Source organism: Marmota marmota, unplaced genomic scaffold (genome assembly GCF_001458135.2).
Source record: "Marmota marmota marmota unplaced genomic scaffold, marMar, whole genome shotgun sequence".
Lineage (NCBI taxonomy): Eukaryota > Metazoa > Chordata > Mammalia > Rodentia > Sciuridae > Marmota > Marmota marmota.
Genome location: NW_026000174.1, coordinates 64,226,046 through 64,236,211, shown reverse-complemented (window position 1 = coordinate 64,236,211; position 10,166 = coordinate 64,226,046). Strand labels below are relative to the sequence as shown.

Genomic DNA, 10,166 nt, shown 5'->3' with positions numbered 1-10,166 from the left:
CTAAAAAAAAAAAAAAAAAGAGAAGGAGGGAAAGTGGAAAGTCCCTCTGTCCAAAGTTTGTGCCGAGGGAGAAAGAGAATTATTAAAAGTTACTCAAACAGAAAAGAGAAAGGAGATGTGGAAGAAGATGTTTACTCAAATCCACTTTGTTGGAAATGGCTTTACAGGAAAAGCACCTAAAATAGGAGAATTCATTAGCCAAAGGGCTCACACTTCCAGAAGGCCCCGGTAAGAGATCCTGAACTAAGAGCCACCTTTTGCCTCCTGACACAGGTGTAAAAAAGAGTCCCCCATCTCCTGCATGATTTGGGGTGTTGATGACAGAGCTACTGTCACTGAGGGGAAAGAAAGGGACTTGGGCCTGGAAACACAGCACACAGTGTTATTGGGGGGCAATATGGCCCGGTCTCCAAATCCTAAAAATGACGGCTGGGAAATGCTGTCTCACAGGTTTGACTTCCTCCAAGTGACTCCGCCTAATTACAGGAGGCCGCACACCAGACAGAAAACACCACTGCTGGATTCAACCACACAGCCCGCGAGCGCCAGGAGAATGATTTATTAAGTTGTGGAAAGAAAAATGACAACAAAACAAAACATTAAAATGGCCTCTTTTTGTTTTGTTGGAGACAGGGTCTTGCTTTGTTGCCGAGGCTGGTCTCAAACTCCAGGGCTCAAGCGATCCTTGGGCCAAAGTCTCAGGAATGCTGGGATCACAGGTGTGCAGCTCTGTGCCTGCCAACGTGGCCCCGTCTCACAAATCGGGCTTTGTCTGGAGGGGTCTGCCTAGGTTTAGATGTTCAAAGAATATTCAATCAATTTCTAAAGCAGTTACACAGGGTCTTACTTCTTTGAATACATTGGACTTAATAAAATGTATCATCCAAAAACCAAATAATTAAAATCCATTAAAAAATGGACATCTTATTTCATCAGTGTTGGCATCAGCGAGAGGGTACCTAGCAATGCAGACCGGTCGTTACTGGAAAAACCAGTGGTACCGCTGAAAAATGTATTTGCTCAAAAATTAGGGTATTCTTAAATATGGAGGGTAAGCAAGGAGACTTTGTCACACCTGAGACCTCACCTCTAGAATCTTCCACCTCACTTTTTTTTTTTTTTTTGGTGAGGGGTACCAGGGATTGAACTCAGGAGCATTCGTCCTCTGAGCCACATCCCCAGCCCTAATTTTGTATTTTATTTAGAGACAGGGTCTCATTGAGTTGCTAAGTGCCGGGCTTTTGCTGAGGCTGGCTTTGAACTTGCCATCCTCCTGCCTCAGGCTCCCAAGCCGCTGGGATTACAGGCATGTGCCATTCACCCAGTGTCCACCTTACTTTTTAATCACTGATTCTAGGACTTGTGACATTTACTCGTGGTGATGTTTGTTACGTTCATAATGGATTTATATTACGTTAGAGCGTGTGAGAGAAGACATACTACACCAAATAGAAAACAACTCACACCAAGAAGAAACTTCCCCTCTATAATTAACCCTCATCTTCTCCATACCATAAGTCAATAAATTACTATTTTTAAACTTCTTTCCCCTCTTACTCATCATATATATATTGACCTACTTGGAGCTGTATTTTCGACTTGAAACATATTAAAAAAAAAAAGATGACAAAATACTAAAACCTGTGTATCTCTAGCATTTCCTATATGCTAAACTTAAGATTGTATACTTAATCCTTTCAGGATGATATTTAAAATTGGTTTAGATTTTATTTTTAAAAAGAAATGACTATTAACTGGGTGTGGTGGAGCACATTGTAATCCCAGCAACTCAGGAGGCTGAGGCAGGAGGATCTCTAGTTCCAGGCCAGCCTTCTCAACTTAGCAAGACCCTGTCTCAAAATAAAAATAAAAAGAGCTGGGGATGTAGCTCAGTGGTGTAGCACGTGCCTAACAAGTGTGAAGCCTTAGACAATCCCCAGTCCTGCTAAAAAAAAAAAAAGAAAAAAAAAGAAAACAAAAAGCCCACTTCTAATCCTTGGAACCTGTGACTATGTCACATAGCACATGGGAATTCAAGGAGCTCATAGAATCAAGGTTGCTAATCAGCTGAGCTTAACATAGGAAATTGGTCTGGCTTGTGCAGTGAGCCCATGTCATTACAGGGCCCTTAACTGTGGAAGAAGCAGACAAGAGAGATGATAAGACTCAGCCCACCATTGCTGGCCTTCACGATGCAGGAGCAGCCACAAACCAGGGAAGGTGGGTGGCCTGAGAGTCCGGGAGAAGCAAGGAAATAAATTCTCCCCTTCATCCTCCAGAAGGGACTGCAGCCGGGCAGACCCTCAGATGTTAGCCCAATGAGACTTCTCATCTGCAGAGCTGTAAGACAATAACCTTATGTTCTTCTAAGCCACCAGGTGTGTGGTAATTTGTTACAGCATCAGTAGAAACTAATACAGGAATTTAACCAATCAAAAGCTCCACAGAGCAATAAGAGGATAAAGGTAACTAACCAACTCTTGGGTCAGTCTTTTACCAGTTTGCTAACTTATTGGTAGGGTTTAGATATGGCCTGAATGTGTCCCCCAAAGAATCATGTGTTGCAAGCTTGGTTCCCAGAGTGGCAGTGTTGAAGTGGTGGAACCTCTAAGAGATGTGCCCGGTGGAAGGTCCATAGGTCATGAGGCATCACCCTTGGAAGGGATTGGGGTGATTTGTGGAGTGTGTTCTCATAAGGGCAGGTTGTTTCTCCCACCATGTTGTGACATAGCCAGGAGCCTGTGACTTGCTGACATCATGCCATTTGGACTTTCTAGCCACTAGAACCCTGAGTCAAATAAACAACTTTACTTTATAAGGTACCCAGCCTGAGATATTTTGTTATAGCTACAGAAAATGGACGAATACACTTACATACAAGATACTCCATTCAGCTTCATCCCAGAAGATCATAAAAACGGAACCACCCAGAAAACAGAGATCTTCCTAGTCTCAATTTTGAGTTAAACAATAGAAGTAATTGTGACCAACCCACATATGTAACTTCATAGAGCCCAATCTTGGGGATGGGCAGCCTGAACAGGCTGACATAAAAAGTACTTTAGACTGAATAATTTATAAGAATAGAAGTTTAGGGGCTGGGGATGTGGCTCAAGCAGTAGCATGCTCGCCTGGCATGCGTGCGGCCCGGGTTCGATCCTCAGCACCACATACAAACAAAGATGTTGTGTCCGCCGAAAACTAAAAAATAAATATTAAAAAAAATTCTCTCTTTCTTTCTCTCACTCTCTCTCTCTCTAAAAAAAAAAAAAAAAAAACGAAGCTGGAATGCTGGGCTGGGTTTGTGGCTCAGTGGCAGAATGCTTGCCTCCCACATGTGAGGCATTGGGTTCAATCCTCAGCAACACATGAAAATAAATAAACAAAATAATGATATTAAAAAAAAAAAAAAAAAGAATAGAAGTTTATGTCTCACAGTCCCGGAGGCTGGTAAGTCTAGGATCAGGGGGCCACGGCAGTGTCTGGTGAGGGCCCAGTCTCTGTTTCCCAGAGGGCTCCTCTGGGTCCTCACATGGTGGAAGAAGGCTGGGGTGCTGCCTTCAACCTCTTTTATAAGGTCACCAATCCCATTCAGAGGGTGCCACCCTCAGGACTTAGTCATTTCTCAAAAATCCTCACCTCATGATATTACCACATTAGGGGTTCAGTATCACCATAGGAATTTGGGGGACACCATACTCAGGCCACAGCAGAGGGAATAACCTTCCCAAAGCAGTGGCTCTCCCTGTGCAGTAAGATGGTAGACGTGATCAGCTGTCTCCTGGGCTGGTCTCTGAATGTTCCACTCACTTACCTACATGATTGCTTTTCTCACCCATGGAACACCTCACTCAGCGTCACATCAGAGGGTTATCAAAACGGAACCGTTCAGAAAATAGCCCAGTCTCCATCCTGAGTTCGATTTATTCATTTAATCGTCAGAGGCGTCCCCAAGCCAGTCCCTAAAGGCCACTCCCCCCGCCGGCCCCTGGCTCCTCTAGGGTTTCAGCTGGAGACAGCAGGCTCCTCCTCTGTCCTTCAGCGACCTCTCCATAATTGATGCACCCCTGTGGCCCCGGGGAAGCCACACTTCATGTCAGTGTAGAAAGGATTTTAACCCTTCCGGTGCATGTGCGCTGGGGAGGCAGGAAGGGTAGAGGATCAAGGCCTCCGTCCTAACTAAGGTCAAGAGGAAGTTACCAAGCACTGCCGTGCTAGGGTTTTTCCTGGGCTCTGCTGAGGCAGAAGGAAAAGAAAACTAAAGAATGATACCATGCTCCCTGTCCCCAGGAGCCCACCATAAACAACTGGAGGAAAGAAGGGTCCCGTCGGAGGCGGGACCTTTACCTGCAGTTTCTAAACTGGGCTCCAAGAAACTTCCTGCTCTGCCTTCAGCCAGATCTCCTGAGGGCGCCGGTGGCCCAGTGCACAAGACACAGACCCCCAACAGCTCTGCAACTGATCATGGTGACGGTTGCACATTGGGGATGCGCTAAATCGTACGCTTGAAAGAGGTTACAATGGCGCTGGGCCCAGTGGTGCACCCCCGTAATCCTAGCTACTCGGGAGACGGAGGCAAGAGGATCACAAGCCCAAGGTCAGCTGGGGCAACTTAGCAAGACCCTGTCTCAAAATTATAAAAAATAAAAAGGACGGGATATACCCCCTGGCTGAATCCCCAGTTTCACAAACACAAAAAAATTAAGATGGTAAATTTTGTTTTATGTTCTGTTCACTTCTAAAGCCTCGGATTCACTCTCCACTCTCTTCTTTATTCACCTACATGACCAGCCCATTAGGGACTCTGGTCACGTGTTCCTCCAGGAAACATCTGAACTGTCCCCTCCATCTCCCCTCCACCTAGCCCAGCTGCACTTCCCCTCCTGACTCACCCACAGCCCGCTTCCCCAGCAGCCAGAGTCAGCTTTTGAATGCTTAGCTGAGATCACAGTGTCCCCTGCCTGAAACAATAGGTTCCCGGGCCCTTGGGATGAATGCCAAGCTTCCTCCCAGGTGTCCAGGCCCCAGAGGCCCACCTCTTGCCACTTCTTGCTCCTCATGTCCCAGCCACTCTGTTTGTCTTCCTGGTCTTTTAGCAGGCCACACACACTCCCACCCCAGGGCCTTTGCTCTTGCTGTTTCCTCCCCTGGGAATGCTCATCCCCAGGTCTCTGCATAGCCGACTCTTCCTGGCACTCAGCCCTCAGCCTGTCACCTCTCTGTCCCAGGTCCCCCTTGCATTTTCCTCATAGCCCTTGTCACTCCTTCATATTTTCTCGTCTATTTTTAAAACCCTAGGTGGTCCATCTGCTCCCCGAGAACACAAACGCTACGAAGAACAGGAGCCCGCACTGCTGTCCTCGGCTCCTAGAATAGCCCATGACAAAAGTGCTCAGCAAGGATTTATGAGCGAATGGGTGAAGAATTAAAGTGGGAATATCACTTGTAGTGGGTTAAGTGGTGTCCCCAACGAGACACGTCCCTGCCCTAGAACCTGCAAATACACCCTTATTAGGAAAAAAAAAAAACACTCTTTGCAGATACAGTGAAGGATCTTGGGATGACATCATCCTGGATAACCCTGATGGGCCTGACATCTGATGACAGGCGTTCTTAGGAACACTGACGGGGAGAAGGCTCAGGGAAACAGAGGGAGCGGGTCTGGACAGGAGAGGGTTGGGAGCTCTGCTGCCCCCTGCAACCTCCAGCATCCAAAGACGCAAGGATGGGTCCTCCCCTAGAGCTCAGGAAGCCCAAGACCCTGCAACACCTTGATTTCTGATTCCTGGTTTCAACAACAAACCTCAGTATTTGTAGTGCTTTGCTACAGCAATCCTAGGAAACTACCGTCTCTCAAGGGCCTGCCCTCAGGATCCTTGGTCTTCTGTTATATTCTTCATGACTGTCCATTCCCGCTTCCAGGGTACTGTTCTATGACTGCGCTGCTAAAGGACACATGTCACTTTTTCCTCCCACCCTTTTTCTTAACTCCCTGTTGGAGGATGAATTATATTCCCCAAAAAGACATGTGGAAGTCCCAGTACCTGTGAATGTGATCTTAGGTAGAAACAGGATGCTCACAGATGGGATCAAGTTAAAACATGATATATTGCAATGGGGGTGGGCATTAACCCAACGACTGGTGTCTTCATAAGGAGGGAAACTTCGACACAGAGACAGACACACACAGAGGGAACACAGGAGAGATGGAGGCAGAAGCCAGAGTGGTACAGCAAGACGCCATGATATACTAAGGCTATCAACCACCAGAACTGAAGACCCCTAGTTTAGGAAGGATTTTCCCCTAGAGTCTTCAGAGGATGCATAGCCTAACCTTCCTTGATTTCAGATATTTAGCCTCCAAAACTGTAAGAGAATAAACTCCTGTTGTTCCAAGCCCCCGGTTTGAGGGGGCTCCCTGTTAGGGCAGCCTTAGGACATTCATTACTCCCCCGTTCACCTTGCTTTGAACTCCTCTGCCTGAGTGGTGCGTTCACTTTGGTGCTAACCAACTACGCAGCCAGTATGTGATTATCTTCCCCATGGTTTTCAGAGTTCCACCACCAGATTGCTAAGGGGAGGCTGTTAGCACTTGACTTCACAGCAATTTGCTAGGTGGTGTCCGAGTAGGACTCAGTAAATAGCCACTGAATGATGGGTACGGAATATCAACGCGTCCGCGGCTCAGATGGTGGTTAGAAAAAGATGACGCAGGCATAATGATAGATCCAGAGAACTTGGCAGCCACGAAAACTCCGGGCTGACACGGTGTGGGTTTAATTTCAGCCTTCTCTGCACCTAGTCTGCCGTTCCTTCGACCTCAGCCTTTAGATCCTGCTGCCTGAGTGGCCCTGAGCCTTGTCACGGCGGGGAGGGTTTGTAATCCTTGTTCTCTGGCTCCTACTGTAGAACTGTCAGAATAACCGCCTGCCGGCCACCAAGAGGGCCAAAGGTCAGCGCATTTGGTTCTCGGTTCTTTGTTTGCGCCATCTGTCTGGGCACGTCCAAGTCTGGCAAGGTTCACTGGGACCTTCCGAAGCAAAAGAGGAAGGGGCAGTGGAAGAGAAATTAAGAGGAGAAAAGTCTACAAGGAAGCCCCAGGGAAGAGCAAGACCCTCAGAGTTGGTGGGTCTGTGGAAAGTTCTGAACTATCAATGTGGGGCTCCTGGCCTCGGGGCATGAAGAAGGATCCTGGGTGTGTAGTTAAGGAAGCAGCCACATTAGGGGAGAGTGGACGACCTTCTCCTAAGTCCCCGCCTCTGGCTTCTTCCATTTCCCGTTCCTCCTCAGCCTCTCTGGGGGTCCTTGTGCTCCTCTACAACAGAACTGACTGCTCACTTTGTAGGAGGGATGGACTGTGGCCAGGGTACATGGGGGTAACGTCCCAGACAGAGAGGAGAGGGACGTCTCTCTTTTCCACTTCTCTCTCTTTTGTCCTGTTTCATGGCTTTTCCCCTTTTATTTCCAAATGCAGAAAGGAGGAAAAAAATTAGTGTAAAGCAAGAAAAGAAAAGGGCAGACGGGAGTTGGAAGGCGATAAAAACGAGGACCGTGAAACGCGGGCACGGCCCACGTCACCTAGGAAGGGGTTCTCTGCAGGTCACCTGAGGAAGGTCCAGCCAGCAAGCAGATTAGGGGGCTCGATACCTTCTAGAGAGTTAGGGTTCAGGCTGGATTCCTTCTCTATGGGTAGAAATTCTAAACTTCAGGCAACAGCGATTAAAAGTGGCCGCTGAAGACAATGCACTTGGCAGGGGAGAGGCTGCCACCTGCCTCAGAAGGTACAACCTGAGAAGTGAGGTGGGCACATAGATGATGGGGACACACAGGCACGCGCACACCCCCCCACACGTGTGCACACACTGACTGAGAGCAAGTCTGCCTGGGCTTTGGCTCGGGTTAGAATGTTCTGAATGGGTCCTGGTCATGGCCAAGGCAGGATGGAGGCAGGAAGCTGGGGGGCTGGCCTTTGTGCGGCAGTGCTGGGATGAGCCCCGGTGTGAATTTTTAACAATTATTTTATTCTCGAATAATACAAGTGGCAGGGAGCGGTAGCGCAGGCCTGTAATCCCAGCGGCTCAGGAGGCTGAGGAAGAGGATAGCGAGTTCAAAGCCGTCTCTGCAGTGGCGAGGCACTAAGCATCTCAACGAGACCTGTCTCTAAATAAAATACAAAACAGGGCTGGGGATGTGGCTCAGTGGTTGAGTGCCCCTGAGTTCAATCCCCGGTACCCAAAACAATAATACAACTGCACACACAAAATAAAATTTATACTTTAAAATAAAACCCAAGTACTAAACATGCACAGAGCTTCCCACAATCTGGATTTTGCTAGGCACACCACAACAGTGCAGCCCAACATGTCCCTCTGTCTTCATTATCTGCAAATTGACAGCTGAATCAGAGCCTCACAGAGACCCAGGTCCATCTGGGGACCCCATGGTGGCCACACTGAATGGACCAAGCCCAGCTGGAGAGATGAGAGAAAGATGGCACAGCTCTGGAGGGACAGACATGCAGGCTGGATCGGGGACCTCAGCAGCTACCTGAAGAGTTCACGTCCCGAGGCAGCAATCTCTGTGCTGGGCCACTTGGCCTCAGAAATTGGAGCAGGCCCAGTGCAGATGGTACAATGCCATTGTCCTTCCTGGTTCTGGGTCTAAGACGAGCACTTTCCATACATCATCTCATTTAATCCTTATCTAGAGAAAAGAGACTGAGGCACCTGGAGTTTAAAGCAACTTGACACAGAATTCACTGAAGGTAAGGAATAGAACCCAATTCAAACCACACAACTGAGTCCAGACGCAGTACTCTTAACTCAGCACCCCAACTGGGGCATAGCAAGGGCTGGTAGCCAGCAGCCACTGCTGGAGGCCCACCCTGGAGCCTTCTCTATGGTCTGAAAAGGACCAATTCAGAAGACCCAGGCTCCTATGTGGGGTCTAAGTGCCTTCCAGCAGAGGACTTGGGACAATACAATTCCCGCCCTCATGAAACTTACAACCAAGGGACGCCCCTCAGGGTCTCAGATCCTCATCTTCTGGGCTCTGGTTCAATGACGTCTCACTGCCACCAAGTTTTTTTTTTTTTCCCCCACCACCGGATTTACATGGACTTGTTTCCTTAAGAAAGAAGAAAGGTCTTTCAGTAAAATGATCGGACTCACGGGTTCAAATGGGCACCCCATGGTTTACTACTTGTATAACCTAAAATACCTCGTCAAATTCCCAAGGCTTGAGTTTCTTCATCTTTAGAGTGAGAAATGTCAAGCCCCACCCCAGGGCTATTGTAAGGATCAAATGAAGTTCTAAGGCAAGACCTTTCTCTCTAAGTCGTATCCACGTGAAGGTCCTTTCCCCTTGTCTGTCTGTCCAGGTTGCTTTATCAAAATACTACAGACTGGGTGACTTGTAAATAACAGGAGTCTATTTCTCACGGTTCTGGAGACTGGGAAACCCAAGATCAAGGTGCTGGTAGATCCAGTGTCTGGTGAGTGCCCACTTCCTGGTTCACAGATAACACCATCAGGTCTATTTTATATAAAAAGGGCACAAATCCCATTTTTGAGGACTTTAACCTCAACTAGGACCCGGTCCGATCCCCCGCTCAGGGAAAGCACAGCTGGCCGAGCACTGAACTATATCTCATGTCCTGACACCCTTCAATTAAAAGTAGTTTAAACTACGGTCTAGCAGGAGGATCCAGCCACCACCTGCCTCACCCCTGGAGGTGGCAGGTCTGCTGATGTAAGGGTGGCTGCCAGGGGGTAAAGAGGACTCCGGCCGAGGTGGGCAAGAGAGGGAGGCAGAGAGATGGGGAAAGGCTGGATTCTGCAAGTGATGGAGCAGAGAGCCCAATTTGAGAGAATGCATTTATCTTTTTTTTTTAAATGGAACTTTCTGTTCTGGAAATAGACTCACCTTCGAATACAGGGAATCACACACAGAACCTCCCTGTTCCTGCACCCACGTTCCTCTCTTATCAATATTTTGCATGTGAGGAGTTTTAGAAGGTGAGATTGAGGAGGCTTGGTGACAGGTCAGGACATAGTGGGAGGAAGGGAGGATGGAGGATGGCCCAGGTCTCTGGCCTGCACCAGGTAGGGAAGGGAAGAGCCCAGAGGGTCTGGAGGAGGAGACAGCACCCTCCACCCCCTATTCTG

At 48.2% G+C, this 10,166-nt stretch overlaps 1 long non-coding RNA gene across 1 annotated transcript; it reads right to left on the bottom strand.

Annotated features, from left to right (window-relative positions):
- Positions 1–518: 518 nt before the first annotated feature.
- LOC107135428 lies at positions 519–3,966 on the bottom strand. Its single transcript, XR_001502563.2, has 3 exons — positions 3,815–3,966; positions 2,176–2,340; positions 519–786 (listed from the first exon to the last, which is right to left on the bottom strand). It is a non-coding gene; the product is annotated as an uncharacterized LOC107135428 (long non-coding RNA).
- Between the last annotated feature and the right edge of the window lie 6,200 nt (positions 3,967–10,166).